Source organism: Delphinus delphis, chromosome 10 (assembly GCF_949987515.2).
Source record: "Delphinus delphis chromosome 10, mDelDel1.2, whole genome shotgun sequence".
In the NCBI taxonomy this organism is placed as follows: domain Eukaryota; kingdom Metazoa; phylum Chordata; class Mammalia; order Artiodactyla; family Delphinidae; genus Delphinus; species Delphinus delphis.
The window spans coordinates 75,344,013-75,367,442 of NC_082692.2; the positions used below are offsets into that span (position 1 = coordinate 75,344,013).

Consider the following 23,430-nt stretch of genomic DNA (forward strand, 5'->3'; position numbering starts at 1 on the left):
GCCTTGCCCTCAAGGAATCCAGGGGAGGCAGATAATCAAAAGACCTTTCCAATATAAAACTGACCTTCTGAAAGGTGCCCAAGGAGAGGTATCTGGTACCAGGAGGACCTATTACATAGAAGGAGTCCAGTTAAGGGGGTATAACAGAGGCAAAGAAAGTGTCCCAGAAGAAATAACACTTGAGCTGAAATTTATAGGCTGTAGGTACCAGATAAGCAAAGGCCCTGTAATGAAACTGAGTAGAGTGAATATAGGGACTGAATAAAGGCCAGCCTGATTGGAGTGGAGAATCCACAAGGGATGGAGTGATGAAGAAGAGTATTAATGGTGACTATGCAAGGCTTTATGGCCCACATCAAGAATTTTGAGCAATGCGAAGCCATTTTGGGGATTTTAAGCAGGGTGCAGTGGTAGTAGTTGATATGACCATATTTATGCTTTGAAAAAAAATGGATTTGGGTAGAGGGGAGGCGGAATGAGTTCAGGTAGGCCAGTTAGTCTAGAATTTGGATGGTATGGTGCTGGAGGTGATGGAGTAGAGGTGACACATTCTAACAATACTTTGGGACCAACCCAATGTGCCAGATGCATCTCAATGGCCCAAGACAGGTACTAACTATTAATATACTTCCTGGTGCTGTGAAGCTGAGTAAAGATTTTTTTTTTTTTTTTTTTTTGGCCACACCGCACGGCTTGCAGGATCTTAGTTCCCCAACCAGGGACTGAACCTGGGCCCAGGCAGTGCAAGCACCAAGTCCTAACCACTGAACCACCAGGGAATTCCCAAGACATTTAGAAGGACCAAACCAAATAGGACCTGAGCACATCTAGACTCCCTCATCCCCAGCAGCAGGGTACCACTATGTGTTCTGAGCCATCATAGCTCTGTATTTGAATTTACAGATTCTGAGAAAGATTCCACAGAAAAACCAATTAAACAGGCAGGGAAGAAAACACCATTGAGTGTTGGAAAGAAAGATGATAACAAGCAGGTCTCAGTGGAAGTCGGTAAAATGTTGAATTTCCATTCTAGTGTCATTAGCACTGTTCCTGATTTGTTTTTTTAAATATTTTGGTTAATCAAAACTATGGGTCAATCAACTGTTCCATAATGACAGCTTCTGTGGTCATAAATCCTTGCTATTGCCTGCAGCTGACATGGTCTCAGTCCACGGGAGAATAAGCAGCAAAAGACTAATGTGTCTCTTCATTTCCCCCAAAGGGAGTTAGGCAATGCATAGTGTAAGAATATAAATTATTCACAATGCTTTCTTGAAGTTTATGATTCATGGTTTGGGAGAAATAATGGACGAAGGGGGGAGGTGGGAAACAGAATCCTGAATGAGAAAATTTCTTTTGAAAATGGAAGGATGAGTTTCTAAGGTAGACCCAACTCACCACACACAGGGCTCCGGGCTTCTCAGCGGTAGCCTCTGGTTCTTTCACAGAATGGTTCACTCACTCCTTACATTTGTTTGGACAATCCTTATTAAACTGTGGTCACCTGAGGAGGGCTCAGTGTCCACCCATCCAGTTTCTCTAGACTTTGGTGAAGGTGGAGAGAGGGAGAGAAAAACGGCGAGGAAGGTTAGAGAGAGGTCAAGTCTAGCTGTGTGACAAAGTACTGAGGGAGTGGAAGGAAACAAGTGTATCATCTGGTGGAGGAGAGAGGACATCTGTTTGGTTTTACTTTTAGTAAATAACAGACATCAGTGTAGTAAAACATATGAAAGTGGATAGGAGCAGTAGGGTTGTTTGTTGGTTGGTTTGTCTGTTTTGATAAAGTTAATTCATATATCAAACCCCACAAAATGGAGGCTGCCCCAATGGCCCAGCCCATGTCATAAATCTAAAGCTAGGTCAGCCCACACTTACAGGAAACACCTGTTAAGGGAACCTAACACACACCAAATCATAATCCTCCAACTCAGCTTTAGAGAGCTCACCTTACCCTAGAAAATAGGACCTGCTCTCCTTACAAGGAAATCCCTGACCTTCTAGCCCATCATGCCATTTCCGCGTCACTGTTTCCAATCATCTGTAAAACTCACCCTTGCCCAAAATCTCTCAGGAAGGGTGCTCCACTGCTCTGCACTGTAATCCCCCAATCCATGAATTGTTTTCCCTTGAATAAAGGACATCAAACTTATTACTAAATCATTTTAGTTTTGTCATTTGACAGTTTGTTTATAAATATGGCCTGGATTAGATATATAGCTCTCCTTCACTGTTTCTAAGAAATACAAGTAAAGGGTTTCAGCAATTTTGAAACTCTGCTCTATTGCCAAACTGGGTTTCCTTGACAGGAAATGCTGAGACTAAATCATGTGCATCTGCTCTTTATAAAGGCTAGAAGCACATTTATTGAACCTACCAGATGCAGGCACTGTACTGGGCACTATTAATGGTAGACATAATAGAAAAACCCTTCATGGTCCAGCCTTGGCTTACCTTCCTAGTTTTCTCTCTTGCTACTTCTCCTTCAACACCAAGACCACAGCCATTTTGTTCTGCAATTCACAGAACATTTTGTTCTGCTTCCCCTCTTTATTTATAAACATGTTTCTTTCTGCACTGAAAGCTCTCCCTCATTCATCCAGCTGCAATGAGCCTCCCCACCTACACCTGGCCGATGCCTACATTCTTCCTGTCTCGGTTTGGATGTCACTTCCTCAGAACGCTGTCCAGAATTCCGAGGTGAGTCAGGTGCCCCTACTCTGGGCTCTCAATGGTTTGTCTCAACCTAGTCTAGGTAGCATTCAACGGTAATTAGATGGTGGGAGGCTTTTTGATAGCAGGGACTAAGTCTTTGTCATTCTTGCATCCACAGGCCCTAGCACCCCATGAGACACAAACAAAATGCCCACTAAATCGCTGATGAATGAATAAAGATATGCAATACTTGATGCCCAACTTCAAGGAACTTTCAGTGTAATTAATAAAGATATAACCTTTTGAAATACAACACAGCACAAGGCATATAAAACAAGTGCCTCTTGTGTAACAAAGTAGGTATTCAGAGGAAGCAAGGATTACTTTTGGCTGGGCTGATGAGTGCAACAGCAGTAAGAACAATTCCATGTTTATAACACAAGCACTGTTAGTTGTTTTCATAAATATCCCTGTACCATGATACTATTATCCCCATTAACAAATGAGGAACCCAAGGTTCAGAGAGGTTAAATGATTTTTCAAAGTTACAAAGCTAGTAACCAGCAAAGCCGGTATTTGAATTCTGAACACAAAACACTGAGAATGAATTGGAAGGTGAGTAGCCCATGGAAAAGGGAAAACATAGATAAAGGCACTTTGGAGCCATGCATATCCTGGGGACTAAAAAGAAAGATCAAGCTGATGGTATGTAGGAATACCGAGGACACCAACGCTAGAAAGTGAGTAACTAGATTGTCAGGGACCCTGTGTGCCAGGCTAAGGAACTTGCATCAGCTTATGGCCACCAAGGAACCACTGGTAGCTTTAGAGTAGAGGAAACATGATTGGAGATGAGTCTTTGAAAGATTTATCAAGCAGTGGGACACAGGCTGGACTGGGAGACAAAAGGGGGGTTTGCAGAGAAGGAAGAAACTCAGAGCTGAGTGCAACTCTTTAAAGGCACTGATCTCTGGGAATAGAGTAGAAAGGATGGATGCAAGCCATCCTGTGAGAGAAGAAACAAACAGCCATTGAGAGCTGAGTTACTGTGGGTCTGAAAGAGAAAGAAACTAAAAGAGACTTAAGAGTATTAAGCCAAAATGACAGGGACACTAATGAGGAAGTCAGACAAAAGAAGTACCATAGAAGGTACTGGTTTGAGGAGAAACTTTAACATGCTGAAAAAAGACACTGCAGGGAAAATCTTCAGGGAACAGTTGGAAATGTGGGACCAGAGAACGACCACCGGAAGAAATGCAACTTGGGGGCCATTTGCCATAAGGTGCAAATGGAAGCAATAGAAAATGTGCCTGTGTCTTCAAGGGCTGAGGAATAGAAAAAGGGGGTTGGAAAGTGTGCAACAAATCTTAGTTAACACTCACATTTAGATGGCAGGAATATGAAGATTAACAAGTAAAAGATGTTAAAGAATAAGATCTAAATGCCCAATATGAACCAGGCACTATGCCCGAAACTTTTTATATGTTATTTGATGAGGTCTGTACTATCTTTATCTTATAAACACTCAGGCTAAGGAGTAATGTATCTTGCCCAAGGCCATATAACTGGTTAGTGACATAGGTGGTTCAAAACTATGTTTATCTGACTTGGGGAGCATCTCACTCATGCCATGCTGCCTCCCTGAACAGGGCCGTGGTATGGAGGCCATTGGAGGGGAAGAATGTTCAGGAGTGGACAGGATGAACTCAGGCAAGGGCAATGAGGATTGAGAAGAGGCCACTGAGTTTAGAGGCCCACCTCTCAGTGAGAGCTGTGATATAAGACCTAAAATTGAACCTCAATATTATATGCTGTCTTGACATCTGGGGAAAATCAGGATGGCCTCCAATGGCCCAACCACAAGTTCCTCTTCCCATTCTGCTCCTGGGGATTAAAGTCCCCTAGCCAAGCAGCTCTCCTTATCATGTGGACCAGGCACAGTTCCTCTTAACCCTGAATAATGGGGTTCAGTTTCCTGTCAGCCTCTGGAATGATTCAAATAAGCCAATTACATCTTCTTGCAGGAACCAAGGGTCACCCACCCCCTTGATACTGCCTCTCACAGCCTCTGGTTTTTCACTCTGTTCTCAAGTGCAACCATCTTGGGGCTTTGTGTGGTGTGCAGCACCCTCTTCCCCTAGGCTGTGAGCATATGTGACTGATAAACGGCTGTCAATCTCCCCTGTCCAGTGTTGGAGGTTGTGTGTTTGGCCATCCCCACATCCCTAGGGTGGAAATCTCTCCCTTACCAACCGGGTAAAAAGACGGTGATTAAAACAATAGAGGACTCCAAAGTGTTCCCTGTGGACGTTACATGGGTAAAATGCTTCACTTTAACAAGTATTAGCTTCACTACAAGTGAAGAAATCTGAGAAATGAATGAATTTGCTAGTTTTAGACAAGAGGAAACTGAGGGACAGACGGCTTAGATGGCTACCCTGAGTTACACAATAGTAAATTCTTTCATTTTAATGCTGTGTTCTTCTCCAATATTTTCTTGACAAGCTCCTGTCCAGATGCTGCATAAGAATCACATGTATCCAGAATTTACAGAAAGCTATTATAAGCAATAAGAGAAAGGCAAAAAGCCTAACAGAAAAACAGGAAAAAGATATGAATGGCTAACTCCCAAAAGTAGAAATAGAAATGGACAATAATGGGGAAATGTTCAACCTCATTATTAATCAAAGAAATTCAAACAAAAATCACAATGAACCATTTCTTTGTATCTTTCAGGTTAACGAAGATTAAGAAGATTTACACTATCCAGCGTTAGTGATGTTAAAAGGAATTGAAGACTGTCATATGCAGATGGATGAGTAGAAATTAGTACCTTTTTGAAAGACAGAGGAGCAACTCCCATAAAATTGTTAATTATATTTCCATACAATTTAATTTCTAGGATTACATCTCAAAGGAACAACTTGTCAAGTCCATGAAGATGTATGGATGAGGATGTTTGTTCTACTGTTCTTTGCAATACTGAAAACCCAGAAACAATCTTAATGTCCATCAACAGGGCATTGGCTAAATAAATGTGCTTTACCTATAAAATGGATTACTATGCAGTCTTTTAAAACGATGAGGTAGATGCATATTTATCAACATAGAAGGATGATATTAGGTTAAAAAAAAACTAGCTTACAAAACTGCGTGTGGAATATTATACATATAAAATTTTGTATATTTCTATATACATGCATAGTGGGACATGTGGAATGAAATTTACACAATTTAAATGTCAAATATATACAACTATCTAATTTTCAGGTGAGTCTTACTCTCTTCTTTAGTTTATCCCAAAGGCACATAACAATAATTGAGGGTGGGGGGGAAAAACTTTCTCATTTTGGGGGAAAAAAATACTTTGAGCAAGAATATTTCCCTTCAAAAAGAAAATGTATACTTCAGGAAGAAATTACACAAATCCAACAGCATGTTTTGATTTTGTATTTATATTTGTTTTCCGACAGATAAATGTGAAATCCTGGAAAGAAGGGACTCAAGCATGCACTGGGTTTCTCATAGGAAGTACATATACTAAACTGAGGCTTTTGTGCCCTACCCTCCGTGAAAACCAGAAGGAGCCTGGGTTCAGTAGGTGCTGGTCAGCCCCTCTCTGACTGAAAAGGACACCTGAGTGGTGACCAGTGCGATTCCCATTCCGAGTTCTCAGCAGCGGCTAATTTTTTGCCTTTGACCTTGCAAACTATTCACACCTACGCTTTGATAAGTCCCACTCCTGGAGCTTTCACCTCTTGACAGCAAATGATGGTGTTTCAAAATCCCATTTGTGCCTGTTCGCTGTTAGAAAGTTTTGTGTAAGGCACATGTGACCTGCAAAATATATTTCTCAAAACTTAACTCTCTGAGCAATCAGTCACTGATTTATCTCCCAATTCTATCACCCAGAAGAGGGCAAAAGGTGACAAAACAGAGCCCACAGAGAGTTTAATTCAGAAAGACAGACACTTAATTTAGTTATTCTGAAAAATAAGAAAGCCTACTATGTCACTTTAGAAATTTCAAAATAGAGATCTCCGTGTATCCCATTAGGCATCTGTCATGCTCCCAATAATATTACTTGTGACAGCTCTAAGAGAAGCAATATACATGGGCCTCGTAGGTCTTCAAGAATGCACAACTTAATCCATCTGGAAACAGTTGTGTTGTTGACCCTAGGGTTCTTTATATTAGAACAAAGTCAGACACGAACTCTGAGGCGGTTCCGGAATATTATATGAGGGTGAATTATGGGAAGTCACACAACCTAGCATTGTCCTCTAAAGCGTTTTTATGAGGCAGAGCCAAAGGCTGGCCAACCTCTCCTTCACCACAGAGGAAACGGAGGCTAGAAAGAAAAATAAGAAGTTTATGAACTATTAAAAAAATAAAGCTGCAGAGTTAGGGAGTTATGGATTAAGTTCCAATCCACTAATTCTTTTATTCCCTGATCTAGAGGTGGCTGAAAATGTGCGGCCCTCTGGTGGGCGACAGAAACACTCCCATGCACAGGGGCCAGAAAGGCAAGGCTGGCACAGTAGGGGGTGGGCCCACTTGGTCGGATGCTAATTCATACGGGAATCTGGAATTCAATAATCTCACATCCCACAGGTAAGGGAAAGATCCACTCCCCAATTTCATTTGGGAGTTCTATTACATCAAGCAATATTCTGTTTGGCCAGACATGCCATTCTTCTCCTGAAGGAAATTAATTTCTTGACTCTTCCAGCTAATGTAATCCCAATTCAGCGCTTAAAGTTTGCTTAAAGTTTTCTCAGGGCGCTACTAGATGAAATAAAGTCTAAAGCACCTCTTGTGGGACCTCACAAGGCACAGATGGAAACAACAGAGGAAAAACAAGTTGAAGAGGGGAAGGTGGGGCTGGGCAGGGGGTGAGGAGATTCGGTGTTCACCTTCCCCTCAAAAGCCACATATGTGATTTGTTACGTGTTCTATAATCTTAACTCTTGGCTGAGCAGGGCTGTTTTATGATTTTCATAGGAAACTTATTTTTAAGCAAGTAAGGCCTCTGAACAGGATAAATAAAAGATTACAAGAAAAAGAAACACAGTGGTTTCTGGTTGTTTAAAAGGCAACTCAACAAGCCTTCACCTGCAAAAGGAAAAGGTCAGGATCAATAAAAGGGCCTTTCCTTTAGAAAGAGATCTGTTTTCAATTTAACACAAATAAACCCTTATGGTGGGCCTTCTGAAGACCAAGGAAACATCAAACTGTATAAAGGATCTGGCCTTGCCAGGAAAATAAAATTTCTCCATTTGAAATCCTCCAACAACGTCAAGACAAAACAGAACAAACCTAACCCCCACCCTACCCGCTTCCTCAGCCCTCTGCCTGACAGCCAGAGGCTGATTACCCTGAAAAACAGAAACAAGTCCTCAAATATAAACATGTTACTACTCATAGGTACAATTTTATACTAAAAGTGGCTTTTTAGATACATCATCTTAAGTGTGATGTTACAGGGGAATCCCACGTATTAGGAGAGTCTGGCTTGGAAAATACTGCAGGATACTGATGGTCAAACCACCGTACCTTGTTCTTCTAATAGGCCCAGCTGCCTTTGTGAAGTATTGGCTCAGCTACTGTGAAGGGGCACTTTTACTATCTTTTTGAGAGACAGGCAATGAATGACACTTTTTCTCTGCCTCATTTTCCTTCACAAATCTGAATGCTTCCTGCAGTGGTACTGTTGTTCTGAACATCAATACCTTCTACACACACATACACACATCACATACACCACACACATATGCACACACACCATACACACATACACATACCATGCACACATACACAAGCATCATATACCATACACCAACACCACACACATTCCCCCCCCACACACAATTCTAATTAATGAATTCATAAACCTGACAGTCGCCCATTGCTACAACCTCAGTTCTGTCCAATTCCTAGCTCTTACTACTACACCTTCTCCCCTTGTCCCTTTCTCTCAAGAAAGCATATTAAAATGCAAGGGAGTCAGAATCTTAACCGTAAACATGCTCTCAACTGTAAGAAAAAAGTAAGTCATTTTCATCCTTAAGCAATGTAAATATTATTAGAAAAACCATCACTACCCACCAGTGAAATTCAGCATCAAAGTTAGTCTCCTGCCTGGAATGATCTCCCCCCACCCTCCCCCACACACTCTTCTTCAACTGTATAAATCCTACCAGTATCTCAAGGTCCATCTACTTGATAAATGAAAATCCTTCAAACTCCCCTCGCTAGACTCTACCAGAGCTTACAAACTCAAGCTTCCAAGAGCCAGGGGGGTTAATTTGTTTGCTGCAAGCCAATTTTCAGACATATGCATTCACTGCTGAGCAGTGGAGACACGGCAACCAGAGAGCACATACCCCGCCTGAGGGGGCAGAAGCCAGTCAGCCCCACCCACTGCTGCCATATGGGAATGTGGGCCCATGGCCACCACATCTTCCAATGTGTTAAGAGAAGTCAAAAATCTGCATTTTATGTGAAATATCCCAATTGTAAATGTTGGCTCAATTAAGAAAGTTAAGAGGACAACAACTCTGTGATATGCACTGGACCCGTGAAACCACTAATTTGCAACCTCTGGTCTCTATCAAACATATGAAGCTTAACAATGAATGCCACATGTGTAAAGAGGTGTGGTGTACATGTGTCTTAGATCACCAGTTAGAAAGACATAGACAAATTTATGTAACATGTAACCTGAAAATAAAGCAGGGCTTTATCTAGTTGTCTTCAACTTTACCTTAAGTTTCAAATAATGTAAGAAGGGCCTGAGATATTTATATTTAAAATAGAAGGACATTGGTCAAAAAAGTTCAGGAACACTGAGCCTGATGGTAAGGCACTGGAGGGCAGGGACTATACCCTTACCTCTTTCATTCAGCATGTATCAAGAGTGCTAACTATATAGGTTTTAATGGAACTGATCTGAATATTTTAAGGAACCAGATTCCAGGCAACCATTTCATGCATTAGAAATTTAATTTTGCAAGACTGCCTATATAGTACCAATATATTCCCCGTCAGCAAAGGATCCTGTTCTTCAGCCAGATCTTACCTGCACCTAAATATTTTTACTTTATAATCTTAATAGTTCTAAATTCATCTAACAGAGTAAAGAAAAATGCCTGGCACAAAAAATGCATTCACAGCATATTAGTTAAACTTAAGTAAAAAGAAATAAACAAAAGATGAAACTTCCATGCCTCTTGTCTCTCTGCAGAGTAGAGTGCCCTGTGGCTTGGGCTTCTTTTATCAAAAGCATACCCATACCTTTTTGTCACATAAACTTATTTGGTTTTCCTTGTGTAATGAGGTGAGTATTGTACAAGGTTTCAATGCCTTTTTTTCCAAATCAAATTGTCCCTTAGAGGCTCAAAGTATTAACAAAGTGCTTCGCTGCATGAAAGTGCTGTCTGCATTTGTCTGGCCAATATGATGCTAGCTGGAAAGCCTGATGGGTCTGTAACTGTCACAGGCACAACTGAGCTCCAGGCTGCTTCCACCAGAAAGCGAATTCAACTTCATAAAGAAAGGTGTGGACAGGAAAGCCTTCTAGCAAGATTCCCAGTAACCAAAATATGGACATGAGATCCAAAGACTAATAAAACATGGACTGGGGAGAGGGTATTGATGAAGCAGCAGCCTAAAGAGAGAAGAGGGAGGATTTGTGCCTGTTTTTATAGAAGGGAAAGTAGTGATGGGCCCAGAGAAAAGAGAAAGATTTCCGCTATCACCTGTAGTCCTAGAACAACTCTAGGAATTAGACCACATTACCCCTGCATCTACAGATAATGGAAACAGGCTCAGAAAGGCTAGGTAACTTGTTCACAGTCTTTCCCATCCAGTTACTGGCCTAACTGGAGTTCGGCCAGGTCTTTTTGGCTCTAAAGCTCAAGCCTAGGGACTTCCCTTGTGGCGCAGTGGTTAAAACTCCATGCTCCCATTGCAGGGGGCTGGGGTTCGAGCCCTGGTCAGCGAACTAGATCCCACATGCACGCCACAGCTAAGAGTTCACATGCCACAGCTAAGGTGCCGGCAAGCTGCAACTGCCACAACTAAGACCCGGTGCAACCAAATAAGTAAATATAAAATAAAATAAAGCTCAACCTAGTCACTATATAACACCAGCTTCCAACCTAGTCACTATATAACACCAGCTTCCAACCTAGTCACTATATAACACCAGCTTCCAACAAGTCACCAAGACAGTCAACAGCACTCAATTAGTTATGCTGTGAAACTACAGATTGGGGATAGGGTATTGTTCCTTTTTTTAACTTAATTTTGTTAAAGACATAATAGACCAACCATAAAAAACAATCTGCCAAGCTATAGAAAATCAGCCCTGCTGCTAGTAAATGTGTTTATTCAAACATATATCAAGCGCTTAATATATTTAAGATTCCCCAGATACTAGAGAGATAGAAATTCAAATACACTCAAGATAAGCTCAAAGGTAACCTTTCTTAAAAAAGTGCACAAATGGAAAGCTATTTTCATTGAATGGAATGTTTGTTCACTCAATTGCCAAATATTTATTGAGAAACTACCTGGGTCAGAAATTGTCCCAGGTTCTGAGGATGACAGAGTGACAGAGAAGACAGAGAGGGCCCACGCCTGGAAGAAACTTGCTTTGCTTTAGAATCAGACTAAACAAAGCAAAGGAGACAGAGAGGAAGGAGCCATTTATGGTTTGCAATAAACGCCGTGAAGCAAATACTAGGGTGCTCTGACAGAGAATAAATGGAGGACATCCTTTAGACAGGGAGGACAGGGAGGACCTCCCTGAGGTGATGATGTTCAAATGATAAGTTCTGAAGCAGGAGAGGAAGTCAACCATGTAATGGGTTGAGGAAAGAAAGCGTGTTCCAAGCAGAGGGTTAGGAGTATACAAAGAGCCAGTGAGGACAATGAGCTTAGTTTATTCTGGGAATCAAAAGCAGACCACTGCGAGTAGGTGCAGCAAGCCAGGGCAGACTGGGTACTGTGAGCAGAGGGGGAGACGTGGGTGGGAGCCAGTCAGACCATCATGGGTCTCATACATCACGGGAGTGAGCCTGGATTTTATTCTAAGCTCAATGGAAAGCTGTTGAATGATTTGGTCTTAAACTAGGGACCACTGTGAACAGATGGATGGTTTTATTTTAGCTGATATGTGAAGTGTGCGTGAGAAGGGGACTGGTGTGGAAGTGGGAGACGAGGCTGTAGCTGGAAAGATAGCACTTGGATGTTCTGCGGGATGCCTGCCATTCGCCCTCCAGATCTTCCCTTCACCCCTTCCTATCCTGTTGTCTACCTCAGAGGCTGGCTTATATGGATTGCAGCCAAGGGTTCCCTTGCCTTATGACTTCCAGTTGTGTTCAGCCAGTGGGAAGCCCCAGCCAGAGATTAGAGGAAGGGAGGAGAGAGAAGCTGGGAGATTTACTTCCTCAGCTCCCCACCAGCCCAGCCCCCGGGGTTTATCATGGGCTGGTTGTCTCCCTCAACCGAGGCTGCTGGTCCTATCAGGTGGTCTCTCCTACAGCTCTCCCTCAGAGATCCAGTGGCCTTCCCTCCCCATGTACCTTCCCTCTCTTTTTGCCTTCAGTCTTTGGGTAGAACCAGAAAAGGTTGCTACTAGCCTCAAGGCACTGCACTTAGGCCTTGTGATTTGAAACTGATACCTTTATTAAACTCTAGTCAAATTACCCAATTTGCGTATGCCATCTGTTTCCTGCTGGGTTCCTTACTGATACAGGAAAAGACAAGTTTTGATTTAGAAAAATTCAGTTACTGTGATCCTTGACTAACATCCTGTTCTGCTGATGCTTTGTGTCTGTGATGTTAAGGGTCACAAACCCAAGAACGTCAGCAAGAAATCATACACCTCTTTACTTCCTTAGGAAAACCAATAACATAAATGGACCAAAGAGATAAAATGCCAAAATCATGGATGTGAGAGTTCAGAGAACAAAACAAAATTTATGGTCAACAATACTTGACTTCAGGCCAGTTACCAAGGGCTCTTGCTTAAATATTAAATTTATATTTCTCATTCAATTTTTCATTTATTTACTTAATGTTTATTGAGTGCATAGTACTCGGGAGACACTATTTTAGAGAATAGGGTTAAAGCAAAGACCAAATCAAAATACTTGCTCTCTCTGAGCTTACACTCTAGAAGAGAGTCAGGAAATAAATCAACCATCTCTTACATGCTCATTAAAAAAAAGTTAAGGAGGAGAGAGTGGGAGATTTATATATGAGAGAGAATATTTCCTTTCTTAAAAGGTGATATTTGAGCAGAGAACTAAAGGAAGAGATGAAACAAGCAGTGATGATACCCAGGGGAAGCATGACCCAGGAGAGGAAGTACCAGAGGCTGAGGCAGGAATTGAACAACAGTGAAAGGCCAGTGTGGCTGGAGCAGAAGAGGTGAGGACAGCTGGCAGCCTCTCCAGTCTGGGAGACAGGCAGGACAAGCCCACTAGCTTCACCTAGTATTTTTGGCTTCTATTTTAGTAAAAGAAGCCATTAGGATTTTGAGCAGAGTAGTAACAGGAAATGACTTAGTTTTAAAAGGATCATTCTAGCTGCTGTGTTGCAAATAAGGTGGCAAGGATAGAAAGAAGGAACACACTACGACTAAAGTCTAGGACAGAGATGCTGTTGACCTGAACCAGGGTGGAAGCATTTATGTTTGATAAGCCTTTCAGATATCCAAGTGGGGATGTGTAGGCACTGGATATACAAACAATCAAAGTCTGGAGTTGAGAGAAGGGGTCTGAGTTTGGCTGGAGATAGGGATTTGTACAGTACACGCCATAAGCCTGAACGAGACCATCTAGGGAGTGAAGAGACGGAGAAGAGACCGGTTCTAAGGATGGAATGTGAGGCATTATAGGTGGACAGGTCAAAGGAGGAGGAGGAGCCTGTAAAAGAAGCTGAAAAGGAGTGGCCAGTAAGGTAGAAGGAGAAACCAGGAGAGGTGGTATCCCCAAAGCCAGCTGAAAAAAAGTATTTCGAAAAAAAAGAAGTGATCAAATGGTCATGTGCTGTTGATGGATCAAGTGAGAACAGAACTGGGAGTGGAGCAATGGATTTGGCAAAGAAGGGGGCTTGCAGTGACTCAGACAATGTTTTGAGAAGTAGTGGAGTTGAAAGTCTGATGAAGAGAACATGTGTAGACAATTCTTCTGATATTCTTTGATGTCAATGGGGAGCAGAGAAATGTGCTTAACCCCAGAAGGGATTAAGCAGGTTTTTTTTTTTCTTATTAAATTTGAAGATATTACACCACTTTTTAACACTGCAGGGAATTATCTAATAGAGAGAAGAACCAGGATGATACAAGAGAGTGCAGGTAATTGCAAGAACAAGAGGGGATGGGGTCCAGGACACGACAAAGGCCATGGGTGGGAAAAGAACAATTCATCCTCTGTAACAGAACATGTGGTCAGTTGCAGATAGGCTGGTGGCAGCTGGGGAGGTTTCTTCCTGTCTGAGCTTTTCTCAGTAAAACAGCAAGCAAGGTCGTCCACATAACATGAGAAGCAAGGAGGAGCCACTGGAGGTCTCAGGAGAGAAGAGTGTGAAATAGTCATCCAGGGCATGTGGGTGGAGTAGGGACAAGCAGTAGGATGGTGCTGGCCAGTGTGCTGGTCTCTAAACTGCCTTTGATATGAATCCATAAATTCTGTTAATATTAATGAAAAACATTACTATTAATCTAAGGTAGAGGAAAAAAAGTAAGATACTCTTGTGAAGAAAATACAGAAGATACAGTCATCTGAAGCTACAAGAAGAGAATTCCAAATGTTGCATTTGGTGGTGTTCTCCTAGAGTTACCGTGGGAGGTTCTCATTCAACCTGGGTAAAGAGAATGGGTAGTCCAGTCACTGTGACCGAAAGTGAGATGAACTAAAGGGATTCCCACTTTCCCCAACAGATGAGCAATTCAACATTCAAATATATGGAAATGATCTTTATTTTAGGTTCTTTCTCGTTTAGCCTTTCAGGTTATGAGAATTTGAAAAATAAATCTGAAACTCTACTTTTAAAAACTTGCTTGTAGGGCTTCCCTGGTGGCACAGTGGTTGAGAGTCTGCCTGCCGATGCAGGGGACACGGGTTCGTGCCCCTGTCCGGGAAGATCCCACATGCCGCGGAGCGGCTGGGCCCGTGAGCCATTGCCGCTGGGCCTGCGCGTCCGGAGCCTGTGCTCCGCAACGGGAGAGGCCACAACAGTGAGAGGCCCGCATACCGCAAAACAAACAAACAAACAAAAAAAAACCCAACAACAAAACAAAACTTGCTTGTAAATTATTATCCCTGGTATGTAAAAGCCCAGATCTCAGATAGAACAAAAAACAAACAAAAAAAAAGACTAATGACCCCTGACATTAGAATTTAAAATGTCCTGCATGCAAATCCAGTTTCCCTCCACTCTTTTGTAATGTAATAACCAGCGAGAATTAGAATTGCAAAAATGCCAAAAGAGCTACATGAAAATTATACAACAAAGTAGTTTCACAGTGATATTGAGAAAGGAATATGAAATGAATACAAGATAATATTGAGAGACAGAATCTGGAGTTATGTATATGTAAGTGAGTGCGTGTATGTGCACACCTGTGTATGAAAAAGCAAGATAAAAAAATATTTATTTCTTTGCTTTGTTCTCTCTGACCAAAGTTTAAAATAAAAACACTACTTGGGTCATAATGTGACACATGGTTCCTATTTTAGTTCTAAATGATTTTTCATTAAATGATTTTTCATTAAATGGTTTTTGAAATATTTACTTAAAAATAAATATAAAGGAGACCTTTGGAATTCCTGATTTAAAACACTAACAAAATCAAGGCAATTATCAACATAAAATTTCCAACACTCTCTGATACTATTTTCTTCCAATTATTATTTCCTATCTTCCTAGTTGTCACAGAAGACCAATATACAGATGTTTTTTCTCTGGGCTTCAGTAAAACACTTGAACTGTGACAATGAAAGTGAGGTAAACCGTTTCGTGCCCCATAGCAGAAATATATTACATAATGCAAACAAGTTTTGAAAAACCATTTGGATCATATGATACATCAGCTGCACAGACATTTACATGTCTCCCCCCTGCCTTAATTCCTCATCTTTTTTTTTTCCTTTTTGTGTCCCTCCCACCCACATTATGAAAGAAAGAGTAGTTCATCTGCTTGGGCCATGAGGAGATAAAAAAAGCCAACGTCTAACAAATTTCTCCTTATTTTTCTTCTGGCTTCCGTTAATCTAAGGTAATTTTGTTTAGATCCTGGACTCAAATATCCAAAGACAACTCCGTGATTAATTCAAAGGGCAGTGCAACCAAGGGTAGACACTTCCAGGTATGTACAGTGAGCAATTTGGTGTAGCACAAAGAGTAATGATGTGGCATCAAAACACCCTGCGTCGGTGACACCACCACACCCCCATAGAGTATCTAGTCTCCCTTTTTCTGCTATTAACAGAACACTGATTTTTTTTTCTTTTAGAGTGACATACATAAAAATACTCATCTCCCAGAATTCCTTGCATCTAGGAATCATCAAAAATATATTAATTGACCAATAAGCTCAATAAGAGGTGGCAAGGTGGGGCCTCCAGGAAAGTCTGCTGGAAAGGGAAGACTCAGATGACATAAACAGTTTGTTAGCTTTTGCCTTTTGCCTATTGCCCCTCCCTTTCCGCCTGCCTCTGATGGCCAAAGATGGAGCAGCCAGTTTGTAACCATGAGGCCAAACGTCCCATGGCAAGACACAGCCAGGCAGAAAGACAGTAAGAGCGGATGACTCTGAATTTGTTGAAGTATCCTGCAAAAAGTAAACCCCTCTTTAATCAAGCCACTTGTGATAGTTAAATTTATCTGTTCATTTGGCTTGGTCATGGTTCCCAGATATTTGGTCAAACATGTCTGGATGTTGCTGTGAAGGTATTTTTTAGAAGAGATTAACCTTTAAATCAGTAGACTTTGAATAAAGCACATTTCTCTCTGTAATGTGGATGGGCCTCCAACCAGTTGAATATGTTAAGAAAAAACTGATCTCCCCAGAGGAAGAGGAAATTCTGCCAGCAGATGGCCTTCATACATGAGCTCCAACATCAAATCTTCCATGGGTCTCCAGCTTGCCAGCCTCCCCTGCAGATTTTGGACTTGCCAGCCTCTACAACCATGTGAGACAATTCCTTAAAATAAATCAATCTCTCCTCTCTTCTCTCTATCTTTCTACACACACACACACACACATACACACACACAAAATATATACAAGATATATAAATGAAAGAGAGAGAGAGAGAGATCTCCCTTATTGGTTCTCTTTCTCTGGAGAATCCAGACCACTACACTGGTATAACTGGGTGTCTGTTCATTGCAGCTAAATGCAATCCTCTCTGGCACATTTGAGATCTACCACTTCATGAGCTGTGTAACTGTGTACATTCCTTTGTGACCCTCAGCCTCCGGATCTGCAGAATGAGAATATGAGTGATACTGACTCCACAAACTGGTTAAAAGAGCTGCATGAGACAGCATCTGTAAAACTTCCGTGTAAGTTGTAAAGCCCAATGGAAATGTTAGGAAGCATCATCATGACAGGCTCACTGTGCCAATTCATGACCATAATTATTCTTCATTCATGGCTGCATTACTTTACAATAATAATTACCTTTAAATCTGACCATTAAAAAGTCATTATATTATATGTCAATTATATCTTAACAAAGCTGGGAAGAAAAGCCATTATAGATCACTTGGAATTTCAGAAAAGCACAAGGAAGAAAACATTCAACCATACCCCCCCCACACACACACATAGCTACTGTTACCTACTAATAACTATCATTTATTGAGTTCTTATTATGTACCAGGAAGTGTGTGAAGCACTTTAATGCATTATCCCTACCCTATGGAGGTAGGTACTATTTTGGTGTCCATTTTGTAAATGACAAAACTAAGGATTAGATTGATTAAAAAAAAAAAAAATTTGGCCCAGGATATACAGCTAGTAAGTGGCAAAACTTGGATTCAAACTCAGGTCTGAATGATGTCAAAGCCCATGCACTTAACCACCATGTTACACAGCAGATGATGGGCTATGTTCTTTGATAATGTATTTGCTAATACAGAATTGGAATGTGATCAGGTAACCCTTACATAAGTAAAAACAGTATCAGCACATTGCCCAGCACATAAAGAAATAAAGATTCTTGTATTACAGGGCTGCTAGCTCTCTTACCCAGGATTGCGTTTTAATTTGAAATGAAGTGGAAGACCATTCCATATTAGCTACTCCTTCTAACACTGCCTTTTACTTCAGATAAACATATCCTTCTGTCAGGTACCCTGAAGTTTATCTGTAGAAGTCTGGGTTTATCCCTTTCAAACTTCCCAAACATCCACGATCTCAGTTTATTTGCCCTATAGCGCTCTGAATCAAGAAGGGCAAGTATTATTAACTCCACTTTCTAGGTTAAAGAACTGATTCCTGGAGGGGCTAAGTAAGTTGCCCAAGGTCACATAGCAAATTAGTGGTACAAGCAGGATTGGAAAGTCTATCTCCTGACATCCAGCCCAGTGCACTTTCCGTTCTGCCGTGCTCCCTCCACCTGTCACTCCCACCATCCCCGAGGGACTTAGAGTCGATGGGGCATGCTATCAATTCCTCAGGGCAAAACTGTCCTCTCTGGGTAAGAAAATGTGTGTGTGCGCACACACTAGATACACTGTAATTGCATCTGCCAAAATGGTTCTGCAACAGTCCAGTCAAAGATGTATAAAACTCCCAGGCTGCCTTTCAGAAACAGATCCAGAGGGCCAATTTCATCATGAAACAGGATTTCCTCAGTTGTGAGTAGATGGGTGGTTGGACCAGTGGACAGACTGCATTAACAATGGCACAGTGGACTGCAGTGTAAAAGCTCTTCTAACTTTCATTGCTATTAAGTTGTGACAACGCAAACCCAGACTGGGAAAGAGGCATGCCCAAGAAAGAACATGAAGAAAAGTTCCACCTTAACCCTTCTGTGAGTTTCTATTTCTAAACTGCAGGGTATTAAACACAGTTCTTTGGAAATAACAAATGAATATTTTGACTCATTCTATATGATATTTATAAAAAGTAAACAGCAAGGGAATATTGATTACAAAGAAAATCCTAGCATGAGACCAAGGTCATACTCAGTCATACTTGAAACCAAAGAAAGTACAAATGGAAGTAAAGTACCACATTGTCAAGTCAGAGTCAAAGCCAGGATTCTCAGATGGAAACATCTGCCTTTCATAAGCTAGGCAAGCAGTCAGATATTTGCCTCAACCGCACTGGCCTCAGCAAAGCAGAAGTTAACTTCGCTTCTCTTAGTGGGTCAGATGAGTGGACATCATAAGGCAAAAAGACGAACTGCAAGATTTAAACCTCAAAGATAAAAGACTGGCACTGGGGATGGAAGTTCCTAGGAAATTGAAATAAGAAGGTTCTAAACATGCTGTCAAAACCAGTGCCAGCAACCTCCCATTAAGTGAGGAGCGGCTCTAAAAGCTGTACCGCCTAGAATGGTGTTACCTTGAAAATCATCAGAAAACCTCAAGTATCTTTTTTTTCTGCTACATTAGCAAAAGGAAATTTAGAAAGTTTAGACGCCAGGAGTGTGGTCACCTTCTCAAAAAGGAATTTGCTGCAGACTCACGGATATTCCAAATGTGGACCAAGTTTCTTTTCAAACAAGAATTAATATCTGTGCTTAAAACAGTAAGATTTCATCTAATGATTTGAAGCCCACTAGTTTTGCCTAGGGAATGAGGAGAGTGGAAAAGTTGAGGGAAAAGCCAGAAAAAAAGAAAAATAGAGAGAGAATCAAATATGCTTTCACTAAAAGTTCTGGGACCCATGTGATCCAGTCATAGTACCATGTTACAGAGAGAGAAACACAATCCAGGATCCAGAAAGTTCTTCACGTTTTCACATAGACACATGACAAAATGTAAAAGGGAGGAGCCCATTTTTTATAAAGCATTTAAAGCACATAAAACACTTTAAAATTATTCTCTTGAATTGCTGCCTTTCCCAAGTTTCTTCACGTGTTTGGCAGGGGCTCACAAGAGAGCTCTTTCCTGGCCCTTACCCAACCAAATACTCTCACCTAAGCTGGGCAGCCTGTCCTGCTCCCTCTCTTCACCTCTCAACTCTTTATTATGTAGTTCAACACAACCTCTCAATTTCTTTAGTTTTCTTCCACTTTCTGTAGTTTTGAGAGGACCTGGAAGTTTACCAAGGGAGCACAAATTCTTCCTGTGTAGAAGTTAGGGAAGCAGTGAAGATCATGGATATCCATACACTAATAACTTTACCCCGTAACACATTATTACATTTTGTCCCTTAGAATTCCACTGTCTCAAACAAACTCAAAAGCTATTACTTAACAGAGAAGCCGTTTCAAATGGCAGACCAGGAATTCAAGACTCCAAGAGATGCAAGAGATTCAAGTCTAACTCCAGAGATATGGTCTTCCTACAACATAAAGACAGCAACAGGAACTAGGGTTGAAAAGAGATCTTTTTCCCTACATCATTTTGATCAAGTCAATAAATGTCACTCTATGCCAGGCACTGAGCTAGGTAGTAGGAATACAGAGATAAGTAATTCACAATCCTTGTCCTCAAAGAGGTCACAGTCTAATGCAGTATTTCTCGAACTGTATTCCTTAGAACGTGTGACCCTTGTAAAAGGGTTCCACGGCCCAAATACTTCAGGAAATGTGCAATACTCAATGTCCTTCTGGATATTTTTCATACCCATCTTAATCCTAAATTTAAAAAACTTTGTGTCTTTACTCCAACATTTCCCAAACTTAATTCATCACTGAGCCACCTGCTTTGGCAAAACACACATCTTGAGATGAGCTTGCAAATGTTACCAAAGGTTTTACCTTAAGCTTAAACAGATAAATAATTGTCATTTTTTAACATAAAATAATGATTATGGAAGCATTTTCATATAAAGTAAATTGTATTTTAACCAAAAATGCAAGTGAATCTAAATGTTGTCTAAACTGAGAGTGTCTCTGTCTGCTCACTTCAATGAGAAAGTGAGAAATGAAAAAAAAAAACCAGGCTGTGTGCTGGAATCTATTTTGCTGGTGCAGGTAGTGGGAGAGGTGTCTTGCTTTCATGAATATTAGGGAAAATTGTGGTAAAATCAAATCCTTGGTATCTATCGGGGTTACAGTCAGGAAAACTTTCTGACATCCAGTGAATGGATGGTGACAGTTCCCTCAACAGTCAGTTCCATAGCATCGTTCTATAGCCAGCTGCAGTGTCAATGGACATTTTCTCCCCAGGCCAGTTCTGCAGTATAGTTTTGGGCATTGTTCCCAGAAGCTTACCTTCAAGCCTGATTCTCTGGGATTCCCAATGATTCTTTGAAATGTCTCATACACTTTAATAAAATAATTTTCTATTTAAACTAGCCAGAGCAGATTCTAGTGTTTGCAACTAATACCCCTTCTACTTCCAGCAGCCAGGCAAATAATTGTTATAGCCATTCACAACCTAACATTTCCCTTTCAGGAAACTATAATCTAGCAATATTTTTCTGTGGACCCTCCACTGCTCTCCTTTACCTCCAAGCCCTAAGTAGTGAATGAGACTGACTCCTAGTTCTGGAATCCCACCAGCATTCCTTTTCCAATTCAGTCTTCTTTCCTGGCCTAAGGCTAGCCTATTTATTGTATGAAATATACTTTGGCAACATCTTTGGCAAAGTCAAAGCCTAGCTCTTCATTTATCTTTTGAGTTGTAAGTACATCCCTGGACACACCAGTGCTTTGAACCCAATATTTACCTCTCTATCCCATTCTTCAAAAATCATTTCATCTGCTTTTTAGGGTTATACATTGCATAGCTCTTCCAAAGTGTTAAGAAATCTGTCAGAGTAATTTCAAAATAGGAGCTGAGTGGTCTGGGTGTTAGAGCACACGAGAATGCCAGGAATTGTCCCATTTCCCAGTTTGGTGAGTGACTGAGTAACTCAGGCGAAGTGTAGGGGCCTCCGTGGCACCTCCCACTAAGAGGAGGGTCTCAGAGCCTTCTCAGGCTTCCAGTTTAGGAGCACAGGGTCAAACTAGGCCACTGAACAAGGTTGTTTAAAAAGTGCTAAAGGAAAGTATTTAAATAGTCATGAGAGGGAAAAAGCACATTTCTTGATGCAGTAATTTAAAAAAGTTTAGATCCAGAGTGTGAATTCCCATAGAATCCTACTTAGCCCCCTTATCTATGTCAAAGCAAACTTAGTTTCACACAGCCGGTGCTTCTCATTTATCTGAATGCTAAGGATTTATTACTTATGCAAAACTGTTCATTTTTACCAGCCTGGAACTTTAAAAAAAAATCACATTCTCTTCTTCAAGAATTTTCATTAAGCCAGGTGTCATCAAGCCTAAAATCTGCAGATATAATTTTGGCACTTTTCTGTAGGAAGATCAGAGGAGTGCCCAATCTAGGCACCAGCGGGTTAGTGCAGGCACTGATGACAGATTCTTAACAGTGTTGGAAAGAGAAAAAAAAACAGAGGTGGAACAGAATGATTTACAAAGATTTCTGTTCTAACCCAAAGCTGAACCAGTAAGTTTATCTAGACTGTCCCATTACTATCTGTGGCCCAGAAGCTGCATTCTTCAGGCAAAAAAAGTTACAGTTGAAACTCAGAATGATTTTGTCCCCAGAATATGTACACAGGACATGGGTTAGTTAGTACCCAGAAGCATGAAGATTATCACTGAGATAAAAATTAAACATACAGATGACAGACTATGTGTCTTGTTCACATCTCTTGTTTGTTTGGTTTTTTTTGGGGGGGCACCATATATTCATAAACTCACTAACTAGAGTAGGTAAATCACTAATCAGAACAAAATTATCAGGTTACCTATGGAGTGTCATAGGAAAGTAATGAGAGAATTTCAAGGGAAAATCATCAAACTTTAATCAAATATTTCAGGGAAAAAGATAGACATTAACAGTTCTGATCTGCTCAGCAACAGATCAAAGAAATGCCAAGAGTCAAAACCCAACAATTAACCCAAGATCAAAACCCAGAATATCTATTTATTAGTGCACTCTCTAGGTCTGTGTCCAATTAAGCCTAAACATCTCCTTAGATTTAATCCCCCGATCATATGGGTGTCTAATACCTGTCAATGCAATTTCCTTGATCACTAATGAAACACTCTTTGCTTATTCCATTAGTCTTTATAAAAACACTATATTAAATTGTTCTCCCTAGCATTTCCCCCAGCTACCATTTGTGTGCCATAGCATTTATGTTTTTCCTGAGTCTTAGCCTCTAGATGTCAGTGGCCATTTGGTACTTCTTTTTTCTCATAAATTAAACCATTCTAGCATCTTGCAAATGACCAGGCAACTGCTTTAAGACCTCTGCTGTAACTTTAGCTTCCTACCGAGCTCTCTAATTAAGCTGCAATATCACGGCTCCTCTAGTTTACAAGATAATCATCTAATTCCCTTTTGTTAAACTATTTGGCCTTTGGCCTTATGGTTTATTCACTTGGGAACTAGATTACAGCTTCCCAGATGGGTTACAGTGGAATTACTGTGACTTGTTACAAGTTTAATTAATGCTAAACAATGCCAGCCCAACTTCTGGCTTAATACCATCTCCTTTCATAGAGTTGCACCCTCATTTTGCCTTCAATAACCTTCTTGATCAGTGTTTTTCCAAGTGTTTCTACA

General features: G+C 40.9%; 1 protein-coding gene across 26 annotated transcripts in view; it reads right to left on the minus strand.

Moving 5' to 3' along the window:
- Positions 1-23,430, minus strand: part of FHIT (fragile histidine triad diadenosine triphosphatase) — a 1,444,513-nt gene that overhangs the window by 961,706 nt on the left and 459,377 nt on the right. For 2 of the 26 annotated variants that reach the window (XM_060022813.1, XM_060022815.1), the window contains one exon: positions 1,399-1,544. The exons of the other annotated variants lie outside the window; for them this stretch is intronic. The gene's annotated coding sequence lies outside the window, so the exon portion shown is untranslated. The remainder of the gene's footprint in view (positions 1-1,398; positions 1,545-23,430) is intronic. 26 annotated transcript variants of the gene reach the window in all.